The sequence below is a fragment of the Felis catus genome, chromosome C1 (assembly GCF_018350175.1).
Source record: "Felis catus isolate Fca126 chromosome C1, F.catus_Fca126_mat1.0, whole genome shotgun sequence".
Lineage (NCBI taxonomy): Eukaryota > Metazoa > Chordata > Mammalia > Carnivora > Felidae > Felis > Felis catus.
In genome coordinates, this window is record NC_058375.1 from 80333077 (window position 1) to 80358978 (window position 25902).

The following is a 25902-nucleotide window of genomic DNA, read 5'->3' on the forward strand; positions in this document are numbered from 1 at the left end:
AAGCCTAAACCTTCAGTGATGTCTCCAGGTGTTGAAAGTAACAAAACCCCTGAGGGAAGTGTCATGATTAAAATACCACTTGGGAATGGGCCTGAGCAGACTTTTTTTTCCTTGACAAATTCACTGAGAATGAGGCAGCAGGAAGCCATGGGTGGGGAGGGGGTGAGCAGATCTACCCTGGGTCAGAACAGAGGAGAGGTGCTTCCTGGGCAATCGGGCTGAGCTCCAGGCTGCAAGTCTGGGTGAGGGTGAAGGGTAAGGAAGTCCCCCCACCCCAAGCAGGCTTCCAGCAGCCCTTATTCTTTCTGGAAAACATAAACAGATTGAGGGCTCTGTACAAATTGCTACACGATACCCAACATCCTGTGTCTGAGTAAATGGACATGGCTAGCTCAGGCCTTGATTGTGCTTCAAAATTTAACCTCTCAGGGTGCCTGGGTAGCTCAGTCAGTTAAGCGTCCAGCGTCCAACTTCAGCTCAGGTCATGATCTCACAGCTCCTGTGTTTGAGCCCGGAGTCAGTTTCTGTGCTGCCCATTCAGAGTCTGGAGCCTGCTTTGGCTTCTGTGTCTCGCTCTCTCTCTCTCTGCCCCTCTCCTGCTTGTGCTCTGTCTCTCAAAAATAAGTAAACATTAAAAAAAATTAAAATAAAATTTAATTTCTCAAGGCAAACAGATATGTAGGGACGCAGAGATTCTATACCAAGGATGTTCGGGTTTGGGCATGACTTATTCTCTTTTAGAAAACAGAAACATATCTTCACTTTTAAGATAACAGTACTGTCCCAGGACAGCATAATACCAGGAGAAACAAATATCTTAAATAACAAATAGAGTCTTCATTTCCCCTTATCGGTCCAGAGGAACACATTAAAAAAAAAAAAAAGATTTGCAATGTAAGAAGTCTTGTCCAGATGTATTTTCCCCCTAAATATTAATAAATCAAAAAGTAAATTATGGTACTAGACTATTTAAATTAGGTATATTTTTGCAAGGCATTAATATAAAAGGAAGAAATTAGAGTCAGATATACTGGGCTCTACTCCCTTCCTTCTTCCAGAAGGAAAGAAGGACTGTGAGGCCTCCCCAGCCCCACGGGACCGTTCGAACTTCCTCAGGCCTCAGCAGAGCAGTGCAGGGTCCCGTCTTGTGTCTGTCTGGTGGCTCCAGGGAATTTCCTCAGCTGCTTTCCTGCCTGAACTTCTTTCTTTTTTTTACTCATTTAAAAAAAATTAAGACTTTGTGTTTTTTTAAGAGCAGTTTTAGGTTGACAGCAAAATTGAGCAGAAAGTAGAGATTTCCCATAGGCCCCGCCCCCCCCCCCCCCACATGCACAGCCTCCCCCATTGCGAACATCCCCACCAGAGTGGTACGTTTCTTACAACAGGTGAACCCACACTGACACATTGTTGTCACCCAAAGTCCGCAGTGCACGTTACGGTCCACTCATGCTGGTGTGCATTCTACAAGTTTGGATAACTGTGTAATGGCCTGAATCCATTATTATGGTGTCATACAGAGTATTTCACTGCCTTCAAAACCCTCTGTGTTCTACTCACAAAAATAGGGAATGTTTCATGCATTCGTGTGTCATTCTTGTAGGGGGGCCAAGCTAATCTTCTCTGCGTGGTTATAGCTTTAGGACATGGGCGGCCGAAGAGGGCACTGAACTTCTTATGAGGCAAAACCAAAAAGACTCTCCCTTGTTGAAAATCAGCCCTCAGTGACTGGAGGGCTGCAGAGTTGGCTCAGGTCAGCTTTGTGTTGCCCTGACCGGTATTGCCACCCCTTTGCCCTGGTGGGGAAACCAATCTCCATCGTCTACGTGAATCTGTGGAGGACTCAGGTCCCTGGCAGCAATTTCTGGGTTTGGAATTGCATGGATTCGCCAGTCTTCCTATGCTGAGGGCAGGTTCATTGCTTTTCTAATAAAATGTTCATAGCTCTGGTTCCAGGCAGAGAATTGGCACACAGTAAGTGTTTGTTGAGTTCAACTGAATAAAATAGAATTCAGGGGAGAAGTATCCTTGTTCTTTATAGTAACATCTCTATTAATGAAGCAGGTGTGTCCCTAGCGCATGTGTAATTGCCATTAACGTGTCCGGCAGAGCCAGGAATAACAGAGGAAGTGAGAGTTTTGGTTTCTCTGTGGCCACATCCTTCCAGGACATTCCCCCTTCCCTCTCCTCCAGATAGAGTGGATGGTATTGCTCTGGCTCATGTGAAGGGTTGAGGGGTTTCTATTCATCTGCAGTGCTTAGAGTAGTGCCTGGCACACTGCAAGTGTTCAGTGAATTTCTGTGGAATCAATGAATAAACCATGGTTCCGCACCCCAGCAATGGGAGGGCCTTGGGAAGCTGCAGCCTGGGCAGTGCTTTTGCTGTTCTGGAATTAGACCCATGAGAGTCCAGACACACAGCCATCCACCCTCTGCCAGAGCTGGGGCTGATTCTATCCTGTTTGGCTCCTTAGCTGCTGCTTTCAATCTCCATTCTTCTAGACGAGCTTTTTTAGAATGAGTTGTATCTACAGGAAGCGAGTTCTGTTTACCTTCTGAATCTTCTACTTTGCAATCCAACCATGCATTATGATTCTTTAATACTCCCTTGGAGTTCATGCTTCCTGGATTTCAGCCCATTCTGATGGCCATCTTCCTCACTTTCCTAAAAGTGCTTTAATATATTTGATAATATATTTGATAAAATATATATGATATTTGTTGTCACGGATGAGCAGGAAAAAGTCCTTTGTGCCACCTAATCCTCTTCAATCAGTGGCCTACAGCAATACTTTCAAGCTCTCCTTTCCCCACCCCATCCTACCCACCACCATATTTGCAGCCTATTCACCACCCCATTGTTGATTTCTGAATAGTGTATTTCCCATTAGATTAGGGATTGGTCCTTCTCTGTCCAGCCCTGTATGGTAGGGGAGTACATTTCCCAGGCTCCCTTTTAGCTTCTTAGCATAGTCATTGGGAAGAAGTGGTGGGAGACTGATGGATGACAGGAAGGGAGAAGCCAGGGTATCTCTCTCCATCTCTAGCCCCCACTTTGGTCAGCACGCCCCCTGTCAGCTGCACCTCTTCCGTGGACCCAGCATGGCAGTTCTATCCCTGGGATCTGGTAACACTACCTATTGTGCCTCCATCCCTAGGGATAGTGGCAGATGTTTGCTCGTGTTCTTCTTGAGATTGCTTCCCTGTGTCCTCTTTGGTTTCTTAGCTCTTCCATGATCTCTGTAACCAATTCCATGTATTAAAAAAAATGTTTATTTACTTTTGAGAACGAGAGAGAGAGAGAGAGAGGGAGAGAGAGGGAGAGAGAGAAAGAGGACCATGTGGGTGGGGGAAGGGCAGAGAGAGGGGGGAGCCAGAGGATCCAAAGTGGGCTCTGTGGTGACAGCAGAGAGTGTGACACGGGGCTCAAACTCATGAACCGCGAGATCCTGACCTGAGCCGAAGTCGGACGCTTAACCAACTGAGCCACCCAGGCACCCCATGTAACCAATTCCCTGTATTAAATCCAGCCTGGCTTGAGACACCTAGAGTGGTTTCTGGCTTTTGACTAGACTCTAGTGGATACAGCATGCAAATACTACTGCTGACTTCATGTGAACTCCTCACTTTTCTTCTGACTCCTCTGTGGACTGAAGCACTTACCTCACAAGGTGTTGTCATAATAAGTTGTTTGTGGAAGATCTCTGAGATCCTGGAGTGGCTGGTAAATTGTAAGCAAGTGCAATATGTCATTAATTAGCTTTCATCCAAATACTCTGTGCATGCTAAAGAAGGCTTAATTTCTATTCTTTTTGGAGGGACTATTTGAAAAGTCCCTGGTTGAAGAGGCTGCAGCACTCCCTTGACAATGCTTTGGCTTGCCTTCTAAGCCTGGAGGCAGTTGTGGTACCTGACTTGTCACTCACTCAGTGCTGGGTCACCTTGCACCTGTCCCAAAGCCATTCATCCTCTCAACTTTGGGTTCCAGTGGGCACCCAAACCTATATTTAGGGTAGCTGTCCCAAGGGACCCGGCAAATGACTCAGGGCTGCAGGTTTGGGTGGAGCATGGCTTTGAGGGCTGGATACACTTGGATTTGAATCCCAGCTTTGTATCTCCTGAGATGTGTAAGTTTGGAAAAATTACTTCACTTCTTTAAACCTCAATTTTTGTTTAATGTCAAATGAAGAGAAGAAAGTTTCACATCAGGCTTTACATTAGATGGTTGCCTCAAAGAAAAAGATCTATCTTAAGGCCCCAACCAGAGTTTACAAATATTAAGAGTTGGCTACTGAGAGTTGGATCTTCTCCTTTCCCATCAACACAGTATGTAAAGTAATACATGTTCTGTATGGTCTGTGGAGAATCCCAAACCCGCCCCTGTCCAAATCCAGATAGGCTCGGAAGTAACCTAGAACCTAAGACTTTTTATTTTTATTTTTTTTATATTAAAATGCTTATTTACTTATTTTTGAGAGACAGAGAGTGCATGCAAGCAAGGGAGGGGCAGAGAGAAAGGGAGACAGAGAACCCCAAGCAGGCTCTGTCAGCACAGAGCCTGATGTGGGGTTCGAACTCATGAACTGTGAGATCATGACCTGAGCCAAAATCAAGAGTCAGAGGCTTAACTGACTGAGCCGCCCAGGTGCCCCAAACCCAAGACTTTTTAAAGAATACAATAATTATGTTTCTGATAAAACATCAGCCTCCTTAATTTATTTCTTGTCTGTGTTTATTCACCTTGCCTATTTATTAAACATGTTTGATTTCTTATTCTTTGCAAGTAGGATATGAAAAGGGAGAGATAAGGAATGTTTAACTTTGGATAGCTCTGATTTCACACCTGGTAAATACTGGATGGTGTTGACAGGAATCCAGGTCCTGAACGTCTGATCTTGAGGGACTAGGCAAGAGTCTTTCATTATGAGATGTAGTCTAAGCTCTGGCTTGACCAAACTCTAAGCTGGAGGGCATCACATCGGCATTATGCTTTTGTTTTGAGCTCCCTTGAAAGGAATTGATTTCTGCTGTTTGGGGGGAATGGGCAAAATATGCCACTAACTTAATTTTATTTAATAACTCTGTTAAATGGTTTTAGCCAGTGCTTTCACTATTTAAAAGGGAAAATGTAAGCCAGTCAACCCACATTATGATCTAAAAAGCAAACCCTGTTAGATGAATGGGAATGTGGAGGAGGAGGAATTCCACATCTCAAACTATCCTACCAAGTGCTGATTTGCATAGATTTGAACCGCCTGGCTGGGAAAGAAACTGGGGCACAGCTTTGTCAATGAGGTATCAGAGATCTAAAGACTGAGATGTTCTCAGATGAAGAACCTCAGAACCTCAACTCTCGTCAAAGAGGGACTTTTGCCATAGGAGGTGGTCAAGGGACTTTTGGGGCAGCTGAAAGAAGCCTTTCCCCTTCTTGCCCTTTGAGGAGTCAGGGGAAGGGTGGGCCAGGTGGTGTGAGGAATTGCTGGTCTGTCAGAATACATATAGCTTAAATAGCAGCAGAGTCAAAGTTCTTCTGACTCTGAAACAATAATTCAAAAAGCAGCATGTCTCTGGGGGCTGGTCCTAAAGAAGCCCCCAATGAGAATACGAGGAAAGCCCAGGTAAAACCGCCCTTATGTAGGACAGATGTGATCAATGTGCTTAGCTTCTCTTTTCAGCTTTCTTGCCCAGCCTGCAGGTTTGCAAAGGAGCCTTTGGAGAACATGTGTGGTCATATGTTCACTCTCATGGGCCTAAACCAGGCAGCACCCAATTGAGCCTTTTTCATTCTGCAATCTTTCTATTAAGTACTCTGGATTCTTCTTACCTGAATTTAAATAACACTTATCTCTTTCTAAAATGCTACGTACATATTTTTAATTTTGTTAAATGATAAATGATTGTCCACACTCCAGGACTATAATTTCCTTGAGAATAGATATCTTTGTGTGTTTTATTCGCCCACATATGTCCCCAGCACTTAGAACAGAGCTTGAAACATAGCAGATCTTCAATAAATATTTGTTGAATGCATGAGTGAATAAACCACAATCCTGGTTTCATATTTTCAGTATATCAGAAGGCTAATAATAGACACTTACATTTAAAAAACATTCAAGAGTAGGTAAAAATTCAGCTCAGTATCTTTTCCCTCTCTATACCTATAGTCTACACAGCTGGTTGGACCTGTGTAGATTCCAAGTTGGATATCTTAGCCAGATTAGAACAGGATTCTTTGTGGTCACTCTGGAGATAGTACTGGAAGGCAGTGGAATTTGGGGACACAGAGGGCTCTCAACAGGAGGGAGACACTAGCTGGACTTAATGAATTTGCCACTTGAGTAAGTCGTATAGACCGGGAAACACAATTCATTTATGTGCTTCATTATGTAAATGAACTCCATGCTTAAAAATTCATAAGAGACTACTATCTCTAATCATAAATTCAATGAACTTACCAGGCTGGAAAAACAGAATTCAGGCAGACAAGATAATCAAGCCAAGCTTACTACATTGGTCTCTCCCATTGGAATACTGAACAGGAAGGCAATGATCAGCTTAGTAATGCTGGATTCAGAGCCAGGTATCTTAGTTCTAGAACTCAGATGTTGGAGCCCACACTCTGAGGGCTGATGTGTGCCACAACTGGGCACTCTACACCCCCATTGGCCTCCATTCTACTTCCAGGCAAGACACCCTCTGGTCTCTTGGGATGGTGTGTGGATGGGCCAGCCAGATTCTGAAACTTCCCCTTTTCTGTGCTTCTGTAGGTGATTAACACATTCCATGAAATATGTTCATGCTTCAGTCAAGTCTTGGTCTGGCCTAGGAATCATTCCATCTCACTACTTCTTAGATTAAATATGCATGCAGATCATATTTTTTGAGTGTTTGCCCCATGCTGACCAATCCAAATGGTTCTTCTGCAACCCACTGGATGGTTTGACTCTTCAGAAGTTATGCATTTCTGTCGTTTCCAAATGTTTGGGATATCCCTCTATATCCCCTATTCACTGTCTTTGCCTATCAAGTAAGCTCCAAATACTGATGGATCTGCCCTCCTGAGCAGCCTCTCCCCCAGAGAGCAAAGCGATGACTCTCTGAGCCAAACCTTCTGGTCCCTGATGATTAGTTTCTTCCTATAAATCAGTAAGTTGTCTTTTGAGTGTATATGACCACCTCCAGTGAAGTGAACTCCCCTCTAGTGAGTTCAGCTTGTTCCTCTAGAGCTTGATCATTCCTGGCACATTGGAAAGTCACCACAGGATTGAGAGATGTGGCCTGAAGGAAGCTCACATTAGTGGCTGTCTCTGCATGGGTTCCCCACCCATTCCCACACCACAGCCTCTCTCGCATAAATCCACCCACCTTTAGAGCCCCTAAGCCCCTGTGCAGCGGATCCACCCTGTAGTTTGGGGCCCAGCCCATGACTTTTGGGAGGTGAAAAGCTGAATTAGCAAGATGACAGATAGAATGATCCAGAAAATCCTGTCCTTCTGGGAAGTCACTGGTCTCACACCAACTCTTGAGAAATGTGTCCCTATGATCCCAGCCAAGAAACCTATTAAGTTCATGTTCTGAAACCTGTGAAGCTAAGGACCCCAAGCCCGGGGGCCCCTCCATGGGCAGCACCAGTGTGGGAGAGCCATTTTTACCACCCTTAGGACAACGGGGCCACTGAGTAATGTTTAGAACAAAGCTTTGATGATGCAGAATAACTGACACACTCTCCACATTAATGAAAGTAAATTCAATTACATTAGTTATACTTTGCATGGTTTTGTTTATTAAAACTAGGAAATGGACAATACACTTTGGAAAAAAAACATGAAGCAAGGCTTGAAATAACAAGAGATTTCTTCAAATAATTCCGTTTATAATACCAGGGCTATCCAATAGAAATATAATCCACACCACAAATGTAACTTAAAATTTTCTAGTAGCGATATTAAAAAAGTAAAAACAGGGGCGCCTGGGTGGCGCAGTCGGTTAAGCGTCCAACTTCAGCCAGGTCACGATCTCGCGGTCCGTGAGTTCGAGCCCCGCCTCAGGCTCTGGGCTGATGGCTCAGAGCCTAGAGCCTGTTTCGGATTCTGTGTCTCCCTCTCTCTCTGCCCCTCCCCCGTTCGTGCTCTGTCTCTCTCTGTCCCAAAAATAAATAAACGTTGAAAAAAAAAATTAAAAAAAAAAAAGTAAAAACAATTTCCCTACCTACTTTTGTCATATCCTAGTAATAAACTATGAAAAAGGTAAAAAGAAACAGGTGAAATTAATTTCAAGAGTATGTTTTTCCAGTCCTGAGGAGAACGTGCCTCCTCTCGGTTGGGCAGATAAACCTTCATCCTAACATATGGAATCATGGACCCTAAGGCAAGACTTGTCTACATTCATCACCGACAGCGGGGGACATTCAGGACTGAATCTTGGCACAAAGAATGATTAACAGCTGTGGGGACCAGAGGTAGCAGGTGAAAAAGAGCCCGTAATCAAAGCTTCTGACTTCATTTGGAAAATGTGGCCCTAACTTAAAAGTGAGATTACTTTCCCTTTTCACTGCTTTGCCAAATTAACTCCTTTGAGAAGAAAAGCCACGTTATTCTTTTTTTTTAATGTTTATTTTTAATGTGTATTTTTGAGAGAGAGCACGTGAGGGCACATGAGTAGGGGAGGGGCAGAGAGAGGGACAGAGGATCCGAAACCCACTCCAAGCTGTCAGCAGAGCCCCCCGACGCGGGGCTCGCTCGAACTCACCAACCACAAGATCGTGACCTGAGCCGAAGTCACTCAACCGACTGAGCCACCCAGGCACCCCCCACATTATTCTTTTTATTGCAACTTGTCCGTAGGCTGCTGTAGGAATGGCCGTACATAGTAAGACAAACTGGATCTCGATAATTGTGAGAGCAGCTTGCCTGCAGCTTGGCTGGCATTCATGGGCTTCCTTTTGATACAAGATCAAGCACTTACAAAGCACATGTTGTGGGACCAACAGGGTGTACTGGGCCCTGTAATGTATAAAGAAAAAAACCAAGCCCTTGTCATTTTGCCGAAGTTAGGCTTTTTTAGAAAACAATACAATATCTAATATAATGCTAATTATGTGGCATGCACGCTACATGTAATGAAGGTTTTGAGGAGAGAAAAAAATATGTTTCACTCAACCAATACATCCAAAGCATTATCATTTCAATATGTAATCATATAAAAATTATTAATGAGGTATTTTATATTCTGGTTTTGGGGAGTTTTGTTTTTTCTACCAAATCTTCAAAACTCAGTATAATTTATACTTCTAGAACATCTCCATTTAGGCCAGCTGTATTGCAAGTTCTCAATAGCCACATGTGGCTGGTGGCTACTATGCTGGACAGTAATGAGACCCTTCCATCCCACAAACTTTTTTTTTTTAATAATGTTCATTTATTTTGAAGGAGAGAGAGAGACAGAGCATGAGCAGCAGAGGGGCAGAGAGAGAGGGAGACACAGAATCTGAAACGGGCTGCAGGCTCCATGCTGTCGCACAGAGCCCGATGTGGGGCTTGAACCCATGGACCGTGAGATCATGACCTGAGCCGAAGTCAGATGCTCAACTGACTGAGCCACCCAGGCGCCCCCACAAACTTTCTAATTAATTGAGGTTCCGTGGTTTTGAACTCAAAGAAGGCATTATTAATTTACCTTGACCTGGGCTTCTGGGCACAGATGACAAAGCTCATGTTAATAATGTGCTAACGAGCTACACCCTGGGGTTGTCCCTGGAGTATTCCTGCTTCTGTTCTGTTTTGCAGACACAGCCAGAGTGATCCCTATAAAGTCTAAATTAGATACCATCACTTCTCTGCTCAGAACCTTTCCACGGCTTCCTAGCTCAGTCTTCTCATGGCTTACAAGGCCCCACACAGTAGAGCCCCTGCCTACATTTCTGTCTCATTTCCTGCCATTCCTGCCTGTCCCTCATTTGCTCAGCCACACCATTTGTTGCTGTTGCTTGACCTTGCCAGCACACTCTTGCCCCAGGGACTTTGCACTTGCTCCTCCCCTTCTGCCTGGAACACTTTCCCCCCACAACTTCCCAGGGTTTACCCTGCACTTTCTGCACAAATGTCACTCATCAGAGGAGCCTTCCCTGGCCATTCTATACACTTGCCCTTAAAGAGGGTTTCTCTTGAGGCCCCCTTCTTGTCATCTTGCATCCCCACCCGCTTACTACCTGCCTTATTGCTTTTCATGGCACTTGCTTATTTATTAGTTAATTTTCTGTCTTCCCCAGCCCCACCCTACTAAAATGTGAGTTCTATGAGGGCAGGGACTTTCTCTGTTTCTTTTGGAGGCACTGAAGCCCCAGCGGCAATAGTATCTGGCACATAGTAGGTGCTTAACAAACACTGGTGAGTAAAGGAAAGAATCCAACTCGGCAAGAAATGCTTATAGGAATAGGAATCACAGGCTTTCATAACAATAATAGATTTATATTTAAGATCCTTATTTGAGTTCAGTCTTGGAACTAAGCAAGAGTTCTCCTGGTGGTGAGTAACTCACCTGAACAGAAAGGCAACGGCCTCTCATCCAGGTCACCCCGCCCAGCTGGGGTCTCTCTCTCCATGACCTCCTTATTGCTCTTATCACTTCTCAGCTGTTACAGGCCTGGATTAGACACACTGTTTTTATTTGATGAACCATAAACTGACAGTCACCTAACGGTCCTAGATGTGCTGCTTTGCCATGTTGCCTGCTTATAGCACCTCAGATTGCTTAAAACCAGATCAATAATCTCCAAGAATTCCTGTCCCATGAGTATCTGACTGCCCTTCTCTTCATCAGTATTTAGATACATTCCCATCAGGAGTGCGGGGTGGTGGGGGGGGGGTGGGAAAGGCTCCATATTCGTTCTTTAGGTCTCTGGAATTCACAATTATTTTCCTGTCTGGGTTGGGTGTGCACAGACGCAGCCGTCAGCGGCTCCTAGCTCCTTCGTGCCTCTCAGGCTCCTGTGTTTCCTTTGTTCTGCTTTGGGGCAGATCGAGGGAGCTGCCTCAGAACCCACCATTTAGCGGGATTTATAAAAAGCCCTCCTGCATTAACTCTGTAAGGTTGTGTAGTATCTACCCTAATTAGTCTATATTCTCACAGGCTCCTCCCGCCCCGGCCCCCAGGGCCTACGGCACAGAGCTGTGAAGTCACTGGGCAGGGGTGGAATGAGACCAGTGGCCACGGGATGGACGACATCACCAGGATCCAACCTGAACGTCCCCCAAATGCGCCAAAGACATCATGTTCTCACCGGGTGAACCGTGAGAACTGTAACCCACCGGGCTTCTGATGTGTTAGCTGTGACATTGGACCAGTGTGAGCCCACAGAGGTCTGCACGCTTGGAACTACTCAGAGGGATCGTTAGGAAACACAGCCGCAAATGCCGCCACTCAACCCAGCTTCAGCGCGTGATGAAACGCGTGCTCCAGGGAGGTGCGGAAGAGAGCGTCGTCTTCTTGATAAGCGTTCTTACTTTACAGTGACAGTGTAGAGTAAACGCACAGTGAATTATCACTAGTTGTAGGACAAACCTAAAAAATCTTTTTATATAAGGACGTAGAAAAATGTAATGGCCACAGGCCATGAGAAACAGCCTGTCAGGATTAAGCAAATTATTCAGAATTTATTTGAAGCTGTGAGAGCCATTCCTTTTTTGCACAGCTGAGTCATGGTGTAATTGTCAGACATTCTGTGAGCACACTGAGCAAATTTCTCCCTGCTATTCTCTATCCTATATGTTGTTTGTTTCTTTAATAGTAGTAATTGTAGGGGCGCCTGGGTGGCTCAGTTGGTAAGGCGTCTGACTTCGGCTTAGGTCATGATCTCGCGTTTTGCAAGTTCGAGCCCCCTGCCAGGCTCTGTGTGGACAGCTCAGGGCCTGGAGCCTGCTCCAGATTCTGTATCTCCCTCTCTCTCTGCCCCTCCCCTGCTCACACTCTGTCTCTCTCCCTCCCCCAAATAAATAAACATTAAAAAAATTTTTTTTAAATCGTAGTAATTACACATTTATTTGTTTTTTTCTTTCTTACCTGTATCCCTGACAAGACTATAAAGTCCACAAGGCAACAGAACATTATGTATTTTATTCACCAGTGTGTACCCAAGAACAAGCACCATACCTAGCCCCTGGAAGTTTTTAAAAATAATATTGACCACTAATAATATAAATTGAATGAATAGATCAGTGTCAGTCTTTCAACAACATGTTTAAACAAAACGGCCAAATCAAGATAAAACATTTTCCACAAGTCACTGTTGTAGATATCAATTTCCAAAGTGTAAACTATTTTTTTTAAATTTTTTTTTCAACATTTATTTTATTTTTGGGACAGAGAGAGACAGAGCATGAACGGGGGAGGGGCAGAGAGAGAGGGAGACACAGAATCGGAAAGAGGCTCCAGGCCCTGAGCCATCAGCCCAGAGCGTGACGCGGGGCTCGAACTCCCGGACCGCGAGGTCGTGACCTGGCTGAAGTTGGACGCTTAACTGACTGCGCCACCCAGGCACCCCAGTGTAAACTATTTTTGAAAGAGATAATCAACTAATCCAATCCAGGAGTTAAAGCATGTTAATTCTTGAGAACAAAGTGATTCCAACTAGGCGAACAGTGATTTGTGTTCCAGAATTTTATGTTCATGTAATGCAGGTGTCCCCCACTATCTGAAAGTAGAGTGTTCTGGTGAAACTTTCATAGGCCCAAATGGCATAAAGCCCAGTGTATCTGCCGCTAATTTAGGTCTTTCTTAAAAGTCGAGTGGTCTTTCCTAAACTTTCAGAAGGGAGGGGATACCTGTATTGATTTATTAAAGTTCACAAACTTTGTCAAGTTTTACCCAGAGAGAACTGGAGCATGAGGACGCTAGCTTAACACGGTCCAGGAATGTGAGTAAGGATTGACCTACAGCTCAGTAATGGGAGGCTCTGCCTGCCACGTTAGGACCCTAAGCGCCATTCACTTCACGTCCACAGATACTGATCCGTGACTTACAGTGCTCCAGGTAGCATGATGGGAATTAGATGCCGTTCTTGTATTCAATGGACCCATAGTCTGTCAGAGGGAGATAAGCTTGATGACGTTGACAAGCACACACATAGGAATACGGTCGCTGTGCTTTAGTCACTCAGAAGAGAGGTGGCTTGTTTCCCTGGTGTGCTGGGGACACTTCCCACCGGAGGTGGCTGTGGGGGTCAGCCCCTGAAGAGCCCATGTTATGGCCCTGGCACCTGCTATTTCCACTCCCGGAATAGATCCTGGCCCTAGATTTTCCAAACCCCCTCACACCACCTCGGATTACCCCCTCAGTCACTATTTCTCTGTTTTCTTCTCGGAACTTAACATTATCTGAAGTTATCTTGATGTTTTTTGGTTTCCTTATTTGGTGTCTGTCTTATCCTTCAAGTACATAAGCTCTGTGAGAGCAGGAACCTAGTTTTCATTGTGCATTCGTGTATGCACAGGGGCTAGAAAAGTGTCTGAGACGCAGAAGGAAACCAGTAAATGCTTGTGGAGGGATGGAAGGGCATAGTAGCATGAAGGAGCCATTGGAGCTTCTTGATTGTGAGATGCCGTGATGAAATTGTTCTGGAAAAGCCATTCTGGCAGTTGGTTTAAGATGAATTGTGTGGGACATAGACTTGGGACAAGAACAATGAGGAGATTCCTGCAGTAAGTTAGATGTGAGTGCTACAGGTCAGGAAAGGGTTGTGGCAGGAGGAAAAACACGTTGAATCCAAGGCATATGTTGAGAGAAGAGACTCCACTCGCTCTGGCCTGCCTTTTCATCTTACAGACACAGCTCATTCCCACCTCAGCTTTGTGGTTGTCCCCTCTTCCTATAGCTCCCCTTCCCCAGATCTTTGCTTTTTTTTTTTTTTTTTTTTGAGAGAGAGAGAGAGAGGGAGAGAATCTTAGGCAGGTTCCACACTCAGCATGGAGCCCAATGTGGGGCTCAATCCCACAACCCTGGGACCATGACCTGAGCTGAAATCAAGAGTTGGATGTTCAACTGACTGAGCCACCCAGGCAGCCCCAGGTCTTTGCATTTTATTTAGGTTTCTGTTAATATATCAGAAGTTCTTTATTTAGAGAGTTCTTTCCTGACCCCCTTAAGCATCCCCACACTATACCCTGGTTTTGATTTTCTTCCAGCATGCTTACCCCCTGTCATTTACACTATATATACTACGTGACATTACACATCACAAGGACGTTCCTTGAGGCCAGGGGGCAAAAACTCCATCTGCCTTGTCTACCACTGTATCTCTAATGGATGACACATCACAGGGGCTCAACACGTATTTGCTGAGTGAATAAATAGATTAGATTGAGTGTGGTGGTGATTAATGAGAGAATCTATCAAGGAAGACCTGAGTCACTAGGAAATTAAAATAACAAAAATAGAGAGCTTTCCATTAAGACAGACTCCGCTAAGCCTCTATGTTGCCGCATCGAACAGTACCTGACACATAATAGGCCCACACAATAGACTGATTTAAAGTGAATGAAAGAACACTTGTTTGCTCTTCCAGTTACTGTATTGAGAAACCAATAAAAATGATGTCCTCAGTGAAGAACTTTCTTTCTTCAGAGATTTGACTAATTCATACTGGTTCTTGCACTGTTTTATATGTACCAGTAAAGCTTTGCTGGATTAAACTAAACCGTTCGTATCACTGATTCATGGTTGCCCTGGGAATTACAGTGAACATCTCATAATACTCTAGTGTGAATGAATGACAACTTACTTTTAAAAGTATATAAAACTTTGCTCCTTTATAGCCTCATTCTCTCCCCCTCCTTCACAGTTATTGTCATAAAAATTATGTTTTTATGCATTTTTCACCAATCAACACAGATTTATACTGATTGTTTTATAGAGTTGTCTTTTAAATCAAAGAGGAGAAAACAAGTTACAAACAAAAAAATACATCTATACTGTCTTTCATATTTGCAACGTCATCGTTACCAGTTTATTTCTCCATATGGATTCAAGTTATTATCTAGAGTACTTTCACCTAAGCCTGAAGGAAGGATTCCCTTTAATATTTTTTGTAGGGCAGGTTTGCTACTGACAAATTCTCTCCATGTTTGTTTATCTTGGAATGTCTTAATTTCTCTTTCATTTTTTAAAAATGTTTATTTATTGTGTGTGAGAGAGAGAGTGCAAGCAGAGGAGGGGCAGAGAGAGAGAGAGAGAGAGAGAGAGGGAGAGAGAGAATCCAAGCAGTCTCTGCACTGTCAGCACAGGGCTCAATCCCACAAACCCATTAGATCATGATCTGAGCTGAAATCAAGAGTCGGACGTTTAACCGACTGAGCCAAAGGTGCCCCTCGCTTTCAGTTCTGAAGGATAGTTTTGCTGGACATAGAATTCTTGTGGCAATCTTTCTGTCAGTACTCTGAATATGCCACCCCACTGCCTTGTGGCCTCCTTGGTCATGGATGAGAAATCAGCTGTCAATCTCATCGAGACTCCCTTACATATGATAAGTCCCTTCTCTCTTGCTGCCTTCAAGATTTTCTCTTTGTCTTTAGTATTCAGCAGTTTGATTATGATCTAAATGTTAATCTCTTTCTGTGTATCCTACTTGGAGGATTTTTGTTTTTTTCTTTCTCTTTCTTTCTTTCTTTCTTTCTTTCTTTCTTTCTTTCTTTCTTTCTTTCTTTCTGTTTTTAGCTTCTTGGATGTGTAGATTGTTTTTCATGAACTTTGGGAAGTTTTCAGTCATTATTTCTTCAAATATTTTTTCTATCTCTTTTTGTCCTTTTCTGGAACCATCATTATGCATATTTTGGTATGCTTGATGGTGTTCCACAGGTCACTGGGAGTTCTGTTCATCTTTCTTTATTTTTTGTTTTTTTTCTTTTCATCAGACTGTATAATCTCAATTGACGTGTCTTAAAATTCATTGCTTCTTTCTTCTGCCAGCTTAAATATGCTGTTGAACTCCTGTAATGAGTTTTTACATTTCACTTATTATATTTTTTAACTTCAGAGTTCCTATCTGGTTCTTTCTTATAATTTCTATCTATTTATTTGGTAAGACATCCTTCTCATACTTGCCTTTAGCTCTTTAGACATAGTTTTTTTTTTTTTTTTAGTTCTTTGGACACATTTAAAATAGCTGATTTGAAATCTTTGTCTAGTGTAAGTCTAATACCTTGGCTTCCTCAGGGACAGTTTCTACTGACTGTTTTTTCCCCCTGAAAAAAGGCCATATGGGCCATATGTTCCTGTTTCTTTGCACGTTTCATATTTTTTTTTATTGAAAATTGGACATTTAAAAAATATAATTTGGTGGTTTTGGGAATCATTGTATCCCCTCTCAGCATTTGTTGTTGCTGCCGATTTGGTTAGTAGCTTTTCCGAACTAAGTCTGGAGTTCAATTCTGTATACTTTGTCATGTATGGCCACTGAAGTCTCTGCCCATTTAGTGTTGTGGTCAGTTAACGATTGGACAGAAATTTCATTAAAATGTGTGGGACTAATAAGTCTGCCGAGGAGCTCTGTGTGAGTATTTGGGGGCACACCTTCAACGTTTGGATAGGCAGTTTCCAACTCTTAGTCTTCACTTCCTGCTTGCATGCAGGCTCACTGTCAGCCAGAGGTGAGAATTTAGGCCCTTTCTCAGGTCTTTCCTGAGGTTTATGGCCCTGGGCATGCACGAAGCCTTCTAGATTCCCAGGAATATATGAAAGCTTTTCAAAGTTCCCTATAGATGTTTCACTCCCCAGCTTTTTCTTTAAAGCTTTTTGGTCAGCCTGTTTGACCCAGCTGTTATCTGCCACCTTGGGCAGCTGTAATGTTTTCAGCTAATGCTTCTGGGGAAAGGGCTTTTCATAGTGGGTAAGTTCCAAGTCAGTCCAAATGAAGACGGTTTTGTGAGTGGGGTCTTCTAAGAACCACCAGAGAGATCAAATATTGCCAGTTCTCTGAGAATAGAAATTTAAAAGAGCCCCAGCTCCATTCTGCCCCCTCCAGTGGTTGCAAGGATGCTGGTTTTCACCGTGCTTGAGGGTCGTTGGTTATCAAGGCTACTTTTGGGTTGGGGAGGCGAACTAGAGATAGAGCAAGTTAAAATGTCACAAAGCTTGCCAGTCTTGCTGAGATTCAGCCTTTTTTCTTTCTTTCTTTCCTTTTGAGAGAGCACATGCATGTGGAGGAGGGGCAGAGAGAGAGAATCCCAAGCAGACTCCACACTGACAGTGTGAATTTTTACATTTCATTTATATTTCACTGACAGTGTGGAGCCCTATGTGGGGCTTGATCTCACGAACTGCGAGATCATGACCTGAACCGAAACCAAGAGTCAGACACTTAACTGACCGAGCTGCTCAGGCACCCCTCAGCCTTTTTTTCTCAAATAAACTCTTCTCAGATTGCCATAACTCTTTGACTAATTTCCAGAGTTGTGAGAAAGTAGATTCTGACAATTTTTGCAAGTGTTCTCACTGCTTTTATTGAGATTTTTCAGAGGCCCACTCTCTGCCAGTTTTGCTGCTATCCCTCCACAGATTCTTTCAGTGCAATTTATCCTTTCCTTGACATAAACTACTATTTTCGAAATATTGACCACCTAAAGCCACAAAGTGTTTAGATTTATTCTAAATTTTCAGGAACTGAGTTTTCTGAGACAAACGTTCACTTTTATAAAACTACCAAGGAAACAAGGCAATTTAAGTCGGTACAAACAGAAAGCCACAGAGAAAAGATAAATTGTTCGTGGCTGTCTACAACTTTCACCATTACTTATGTCTTTTTGCTTTTTGTTTTAGCACGGACCTGGTTACTTTGAAAATACCTGGTTAAGGTTCACCTGTGTGTCTGTTTCCCATCTCCTCCCCGGGCTTGGGTAAGCTTGAGACAGTGTAAGACTGAAGCAGTCTTCAGCAGCCCCTTCACTGTTGGCCATCTTTGTTGTATTAGTCAGCTTGGGCTGCCATAATGAAATACCACAGACTAAATAACAGGATGGCTTAAAACAGAATGGCTTACTGGCAGAAATAACAGCAATTGACTTTCTCATAGTTCTGGAAGTTTGATGTCCAAGATCAATCAGTGCCAACAGGTTTGGTTTCTTCTGAGGTCTCTCCTTGGCTTGCAGATGGCCACCTTCTTTTTTTATTATATTATATTATATTATATTATATTATATTATATTATATTATATTATATTAATTTATTTAAATTCAAGTTAGTTAACATACAGTGTAGTATTGGTTTCAGGAGTAGAATCCAGTGATTCATCACTTAAATATGACACCCAGTGCTCATCCCAAGTGCCCACCTTAATGCCCATCATCACCCATTTAGCCCGTCTTCTTATTATGTCCTCCATGGCTTTTCCTCTGATCACATAGGCTCCTTCCTATAAGGACACCAGTCCTATTGGATTAGGGCCCCAAACTTGTAACCTCATTTAATCCTAATTACTTCCTCAAGGTCCTGTCTCCAAATACAGTCACAATGGGGGTTAGGTTTCAACATATGAATGCCGGTGTAGCGGGAGGAGGAGGGGGCACAATCCAATCTGTAACAAGTGTCCAACATGCAATAAGTAGGTTCTCCATAAACATTTCTATTGATGATATGCATCCTCTTTTGTCCCTTGTCCTTTATGCTTCTGTACCATCCGTCCTTTATCCCTCTGTAACACGTCCCAAACTAGGCACAGTGGCTTCTGGTCTATTAGGAGAGCAGCACTGTGTGGAGCTTCCAGAGTAATCTCAATGCCACAGTTCAAATCCCCACTCTGGTACCAACTAGATCAGTTAACTCACTTTCTCTGGCTTTTGTATTCTCGGGTGCTTTGGCTCTATTCTCTTTCACTTCTCTCTACCCTCTAGGCCCTGGACTTTATACCGACTCCTACTCTAAACCGTCTTTACTTCAGCCTCTGTGTAGCACATCTAGGGGTCCACTAGTAAAATATATCCTGGGACATGCACTGATTAAACACTTCTGAGTGGTCTCCATCTCCATCTGGGTAACATATGTGTTTTCAGAGATGCTGTCCCTGCTATGGCTGCTCAGGCAAGAGTGGCATTAGCATTGCTGGGCAATGTAGTTCAGGAGGGAAGGGAAGGTGCAGTGTGGGCTAGTGGCAAGATAACAAGGGGTAGACCAGAAGCTGGGAGTCCCCTCACATATACTTACTTCACCAACTTTCGCCGAGAATCTGCTTTGTTCTGGGCGCTGTGCAAAGTGATGGGCCAGAGCTCCTATCAGTGGCTTCTCTGACCAAAGGATTGGGCTTGGCATAAACTACAGCACTGTAGTGGAAAAAATGGCCTGAATTTAAGTCTTGGGTTTATTGTTTATTTCTTTCTGACCATAGACAAGCCACTTCGTTTCTCAGAGTCTTAGTTATTCCAGTTTTATTTATTTATTTATTTATTTATTTATTTATTTATTTATTTATTTGAGTTTATGTATTTATTTTGAGAGAGAGAGAGAAAGGAAGAGAGTGAGGAAGGGGCAGAGAGAGAGAGAGGGAGAGAAAGAATCCCAAGCGGGCTCCACAACACAGGGTTAAATTCACCAACTGTGAGATCATGACCTAAGCTGAAATCAAGAGTCAGATACTCAACCAACTAAGCCATCCAGGTTCCCCTAAGTTATTCTGTTTTTATTTTTTTATTTTACTACTGTTTTTAATATTTATTTATTTTTGACAGAGAGAGAGAGAGAGAGAGAGAGGCAGAGAGAGAGGGAGACACAGAAACCAAAGCAGGCTCCAGGCTGTGAGCTGTCAGCACAGAGACCAGCAGGAGATTGAACTCATGAATCCTGAGATCATGACCTGAGCTGAAGTCAGATGCTTAACTGACTGAGCCACCCAGGTGGCCCAGTTATTCCATTTTTAAAATAACGGATGGGTCAGGTGATCTATATGCTTAGTTCTACCATGTTGGCTCTCATCTTCTAGAATTCTCTACTGGGAGTGTGGATTCTGCCTAAGGAAGAATCTTGTATCTTTAATGTTGATTTCAGCACATGGCCACTCCAGCTGGGATGATGGGAGGAGAGAGATACATACAAGCGGTTAATGTTTGGGGGAGAAAGTTAACCCTACAGTTCATTCAGAAAACATGGAAGTGAATTTTTAAAGGAACCAAATGTTTGCATTCTTATGCTATCCTTCGATGATATTATTCACGAATAGCTCACATACAGTGAGAAAGAACTCACCTTCACAGTTTAGGCAAAGAGAGGTCCATTGTGGGTTATTAATCCTAAAGAAATTAATAGTAAATGCAGACTTAAGAGGCAAAACTCTCGTTTGCCCAGTGTCACAGATGAAGTATCACATGTTGATATGTTGCAATGCAGGAGCCATGTTTTCTTAGCTTCCCTATTCCTAGCACCAGGCTGCACAGAATGGACATTCGATGGACACAATAGTCCTTGTTCTCCAAAGGGAATTTTCTTCACCTTACTTGCTGAAAAAGAGAGGTAAAATCAAGACCCAATTTTAACACTGACTTTGTCCCTTAAATTGTTGGAGAACTGGATTTCATCATTTTCAACAAATTCAGTGGAAATTGTCCTCACCTTTGGAATAAACAATTTAAGCCTTTGGCTCCCCAGAGCCTCGTGTTCAGGCTAACCGCCTTGGTGGCAGCCTTCAGGGACAGCTTGTATGTCTGAGGGTGGCAGCAGATAACAAGAGGGAGGAGGCTCAGGCTGCTGGCTAGAGCTGGATTCACGGTCAGGCTCTGCCACTCACAATTTGTAACCCCGGCAAGGTGTTAATCTCTCGAAGTTCACTTTCCTTATCTGTCAAATGGGGATGATACTGTCACCTACCTCACAGAGTCATTATGAAGATCAATTTTAAAAAGGCCTGAAAGTTTACAGTGGCTGGCATGCAAGTTAAAAGCACAGAAAATCTTAGCTTGAAGAACTGACAGTAATGGGCAGGAAGAACTTTTCTATTTCTTTTATTTTTTCAAGATCCACGCAGCCTACTATAATAATAATTATTATTATTATATTTTTTATAACTAGTTTTAATAGCATGATTATTTTTATAATATTTTAAATATTATTGTCGTATTTGGGAACTTTAAGCCTTTGTACTTTAACATAATTGAGAAACTTGGATGCTTGTGAACTATGGGTACTCAACCAACCTGGGAAGTCATTAGTTTGTCTTTTAGGTGTCCTTTTAGAAAGTCTCATAAACCACCATCTCTTATCATTGGGGTGCTTATAAAGGTCGGAAAAAACAAGTCAAAAGATAGATGCAGTCAAAGAAGGTCAGAAAAAGAAAATACCAATAAGAGCCTTAATTCTTTTAAAGAACATTTACTCTCATCTCATACATTTGTGTTTATAAACAGCAGCATATTCTCTATGAAATAATGCTTAAAATTGTTGAGGATTTATTACATGTAATTTCTTCAAAGCCTTCCCAGGAAATAAAACATAAATAAGTTCTTGATACTGATATAAATATTTTTAAAGTCTTTCCAAACCAGTGAACCTAAACACTTCCTTTCTTTGTGCCTTGCCCGCCTTCCTCCTTCAAATGAGTACTGTTGTTATCTTTAGATCCCAAAGGCGCTTTGGATTTATGTACTGATGATTAGAGAGTAAAATTTTAAGAGTCTTATCTCTAAAGTTTTTAGAAATACAGTAGTCTCCCTTATCCACAGGGATATATTCCAACACCCCCAGCGGGTCCTCAAAATCATGGGTAGTGCTGAACCCGACATATACTAGGTTTCTTCCTATACATACCTACCTATAATAAGGTTTAATTGATAAATTAGGTACATTAGAGATTAACAACAGTGAGTAATAATAAATAGGCAATTATAATAATATAACTGTAATAAAAGTTAGGTGAATGTGGTCTCTTCCTCTCTCAAAATACCTTTTCGTAAAAAAAAAAAACAAAAAAAAATCAAAATACCTTTTTGTGTTATATTCATGCTTCTTGAGATGATAGGAGGTGATAAAATGCCTACGTGAGGAGATGAAGTGAGGTAAATGGTGTAGGTGTTGTGACACAATGTTAGGCTACTACCGACCTTCTGATGATACATCGGGAGGATTACCTACTTCCAGAAACTGCAAATGATGGGAAACTACTGTATTTTAAACCACTACAGCCAGGTAAAAAGAGATTGTCTGAAAATCAAGCTAGCTTTGCCTCAAATTATCAGAAATTTAGTGAGCACTGATTCCTTTAGAATCCCCAAAGAAATCTTTTTTTTTTCTCCCAAAGAAATCTTAAGCAGGGTCGTGGTGATCTTGGAGAAGGGAGAAAAATATGAGCTACGTGCTAGAGAAAGGTTTTGGTCAAAATTCTATTAAAAACAGGAAGGTTAATCTGCCAGGACCTGATTAAGCTTCATTGGATCAAATACACAGCTCATGATAACCGTTTTTTCTAGAGAACTTTGGGGGTAAGAAATGAATGACCTGATATCTACACTTGTTGAGATGCCAGAGATTGAAGTCACAATAACCTGGGGTTGAGTGAGGTGTCCTAGCTGCTCTATCTGCAGAGGATTTTTCCATGGACCAGAGGCTTCTCTGAAGTTTACATACATGCACAACTTCCTGTGTCCACTCCCTGCAGACCCGAGGCCTCCCTCATTATCTGGGACTCCAGATCTCACCCACCTTGTAACAGTTACACTCACAATTTTTCCTGAGTCAGGGGCAGGGTCAGTGAAAGCACAGAACAAGACTGGAGGTCTAAGTAAATGAAATGACCCTGCTATTTTCTTTCCCTCTGCTGGCACAGCCTTCTCCTGAGTGTCTCACTCAAATATGGGACTGTTTGTTGTTGTTGTTGTTGTTGTTGTTGTTGTTGTTTTTAATTTTTTTTAACGTTTATTTATTTTTTGAGAGACAGAGACAGAGCATGGGCTGGGGGGGGAACAGAGAGAGAGGCAGAGTCACAGATTCCGAAGAAGGCTCCAGGCTCCGAGCTGTCAGCACAGAGCCTGATGCAAGGCTCGAACTCATGAACCACGAGATCATGACCTGAGCTGAAGTCAGATGCTTAACCGACTGAGCCACCCAGGCCCTCCCAAATATGGGATTGTTTTTAAAAAACGTCTCGAGCCAGACAATAACCTTTGGTTCACAGTGAATGGACCAAATGCCCATCAGTAATAGAATGATTAATCTGAGCCATATTCAACACAGTGGGATGCATTGCAGTGGTTAGAAGGAGCCACCTGCTACTAAAACCACAATATGGGTGACTCTCATAAACATGGCATTAAGTGAAAGAAGCCAGGCACTATAGGGTATACGCTATTTTCTTTCTTTTATATAAAACCCAGAAACAGGCAAACTAACCAGGTAGGTCTCCCTTTGGGGAAGGAGGTATAGGAGGGCCTTCTGGGGTGCTGGTGATATATTTTTTTAAACATTTATTTATTTTTGAGAGACAGAGAGAGAGTGTAAGTGGGGGAAGGGCAGAGAGAGAGAGAGGGAGACACAGAATCCGAAGCAGGCTCCAGGCTCTGAGCTGTCAGCACAGAGCCTGACGCGGGGCTCAAACCCATGAACCTGAGCCGAAGTCAGACACTTAACTGACTGAGCCACCCAGGTGCCCTGATACTCTGTTTTTTGTTGTTGTTATAGTTCTGAGTGCTGGTCACATAGCTGTGTTCTTTGTTAAAATTCACTAACCTGTACACTAATAATACATGCCCCTGATGTATTCTTAATTTCATTAAAAAGCTTTTTAAAATAATATATGGAAGGGTGCCTGGGTGGCTCAGTCGGTTGAGCATCTGACTTTGGCTCAGGTGATGATCTCCTGGTTCACAAGTTGGGTTTCTTAGAGTCGCCAAATTTTAGAGGGCAGCTGAGGTAGAACAGATGTGAGGGTGCTGGGGCACAGGTCACACAAAGGCCTTTTGAGCATCGAAATGCTTGTAGTTCTGTGAGTGTTCTATTTGTTCTTTGTTTTTATACTGATTGGTTGTTTTATACTGATTGGTAGATGATCACTGTTGTCCCGTGAGTTTTAACAAACAAGAAAGAAAAGCAAATAAATGAATTGAGCAATAGAGGCATCTTTTGTTAAAATATTTGGATTTTGTCCTCAGCTCTTGAAATAGCTTCAGAGTAATAAATGTGAGGTGGATATTTTTTGTTATTCATAACAAACCCTTGTTAAGCACATCTGTGTTTATGTTAATGGAGTGACTTTTGGAAAGCCCCTAGGTCACCACTGGATGGGGACTGGTTGCCAAGAGAACTAGTTATGATTAGAAGGTTGGAACTTCCCATGTGGGAAGGGGAGACAGGCTGGAGGTTGAATTCATCACCAATGGCTAATGATTTGATCAATCATGCCTATGGAATGACGCCTCTATAACAAGCCCAAAGGACAGGGTTTAGGGAGCTTCCAAGTTGGCTAGGAAGGTGGCACACTGGGAGAGGGCATAGAAACTCCACACCCCTTCCCACATACTTTGTTCTCTGCATCTCTCCCATCTGGCTTTCCTGAGTTAGACCTTTGGCTTTGAGTGTCCCTCTCTTGCAACCCTGGCTCAGAAGTCTTCTTTGGTACCTGAAATTGACTTCAAAGCAGAGCTAGAGAGTTCCTCCCTGTATGACCAGGGCTCCTGTATCAAAAGCCAGATTAAGCCTATTCATTTTGTGTGACCTCTCAAGCTAGCACCTTGCTTAGATTTCATCCTACACAAAGACCTACGATTCATTGAAGACCGAAAACATTTCACGGTTTTTCCAAATCTGCCCCCTGGTATATGAAACAAATTTCATGCAAAACGAGATAATTTCTCGGGATGCTTGCCTTTCCAATGCACATTGCCAAAAACTGGCACTGCCTTGATTAGCGAGAGCCCAGGGGTCATCTACATTAAACACCATACCCTTGTGTGCTTCTGCTGAAGGGTCTGCCTTAGCCATATCTGGTACGCAGGATCCTCTTTCTCTCCATCCCCACCCCCCAAGGCACTTGTGCAGCCATAGAAGATGGCCTGGGATGGGCTGTTGACCCAGGGTCATGCATAGTCTGTCTAGCTCAAAATAATGAGCTCATCCCAGGAACTTCAATGAAAAATATCGAGAGGATGAGTTAGCACCAGGAGCTGAATCACAAAGGGACATATTCAGGAGTGGATGAAGCCAGGACCATGCAGGGCCCATGGTCATGACATCCAAAGTTAGGGGCGAGGAGGAGTGACACCCTAAGCACCAGCCAGGAGGGAAAATGAGACTGAACAAGCGGGAAAGAACACGGCAGAAGGTGGAAGAGCAGAAAAAGAGTAGCTGAGAATATTTCCTGAATATTCTGTTTCTTTGCCTGCGTTTCTGTGCACTCCTTAGAATAAGGAATGAACGTCCGTTCTTTGTATGTGACCTGGATAAATATCTATGTCTTGCATCCAAAGCCCAGAAAAGTTGGAGCAGATGCACACACTGCTCCCTTCTTTCTGCCCAGTGGAGGAATCCCAGATTATTCTTGTTATGGATTTTCGGTGCTGATAGGGCTTGCTAACTCATCAGTGACCCTACAAACTTTCCAGGCCTCAGATGGACAGGTCTCTACATTACAAGACTAAATAATTATACCTCACTGAGTTCCCTCATTTCCGGCTCCCTTCCAGTTTATAGACAGGACCCTCCTTCCGGGTGAGAAATGGCTTGGGGGAATAAAGGTCATTGATTCTCATGGCTTTTCTTCCTGTGATTTGTAAGGAGGGGGAGGAGGGAATTCCTCAAGAAGGCATTTTGCATTTCTGTACAAGAAGACACTAGAAAAAGTCCATCACCTTGCAGCACTGACTATTCTTTGATTTTGCATGATCATGCCGTTAGGCGTTAAAAGAAAAAAGGCCCAAGCAGCAGTGCTGAATTTTAGGGCACTTCTA

General features: G+C 43.0%; 1 protein-coding gene and 1 non-coding gene across 2 annotated transcripts in view; one reads left to right on the top strand and one right to left on the bottom strand.

The window, feature by feature from the left end:
* Positions 1 to 25902, top strand: part of SLC44A3 (solute carrier family 44 member 3) — a 323586-nt gene that overhangs the window by 12565 nt on the left and 285119 nt on the right.
* On the bottom strand, positions 1558 to 1664 carry LOC111562099. The gene has a single exon (XR_002745152.1). It is a non-coding gene; the product is annotated as a U6 spliceosomal RNA (small nuclear RNA).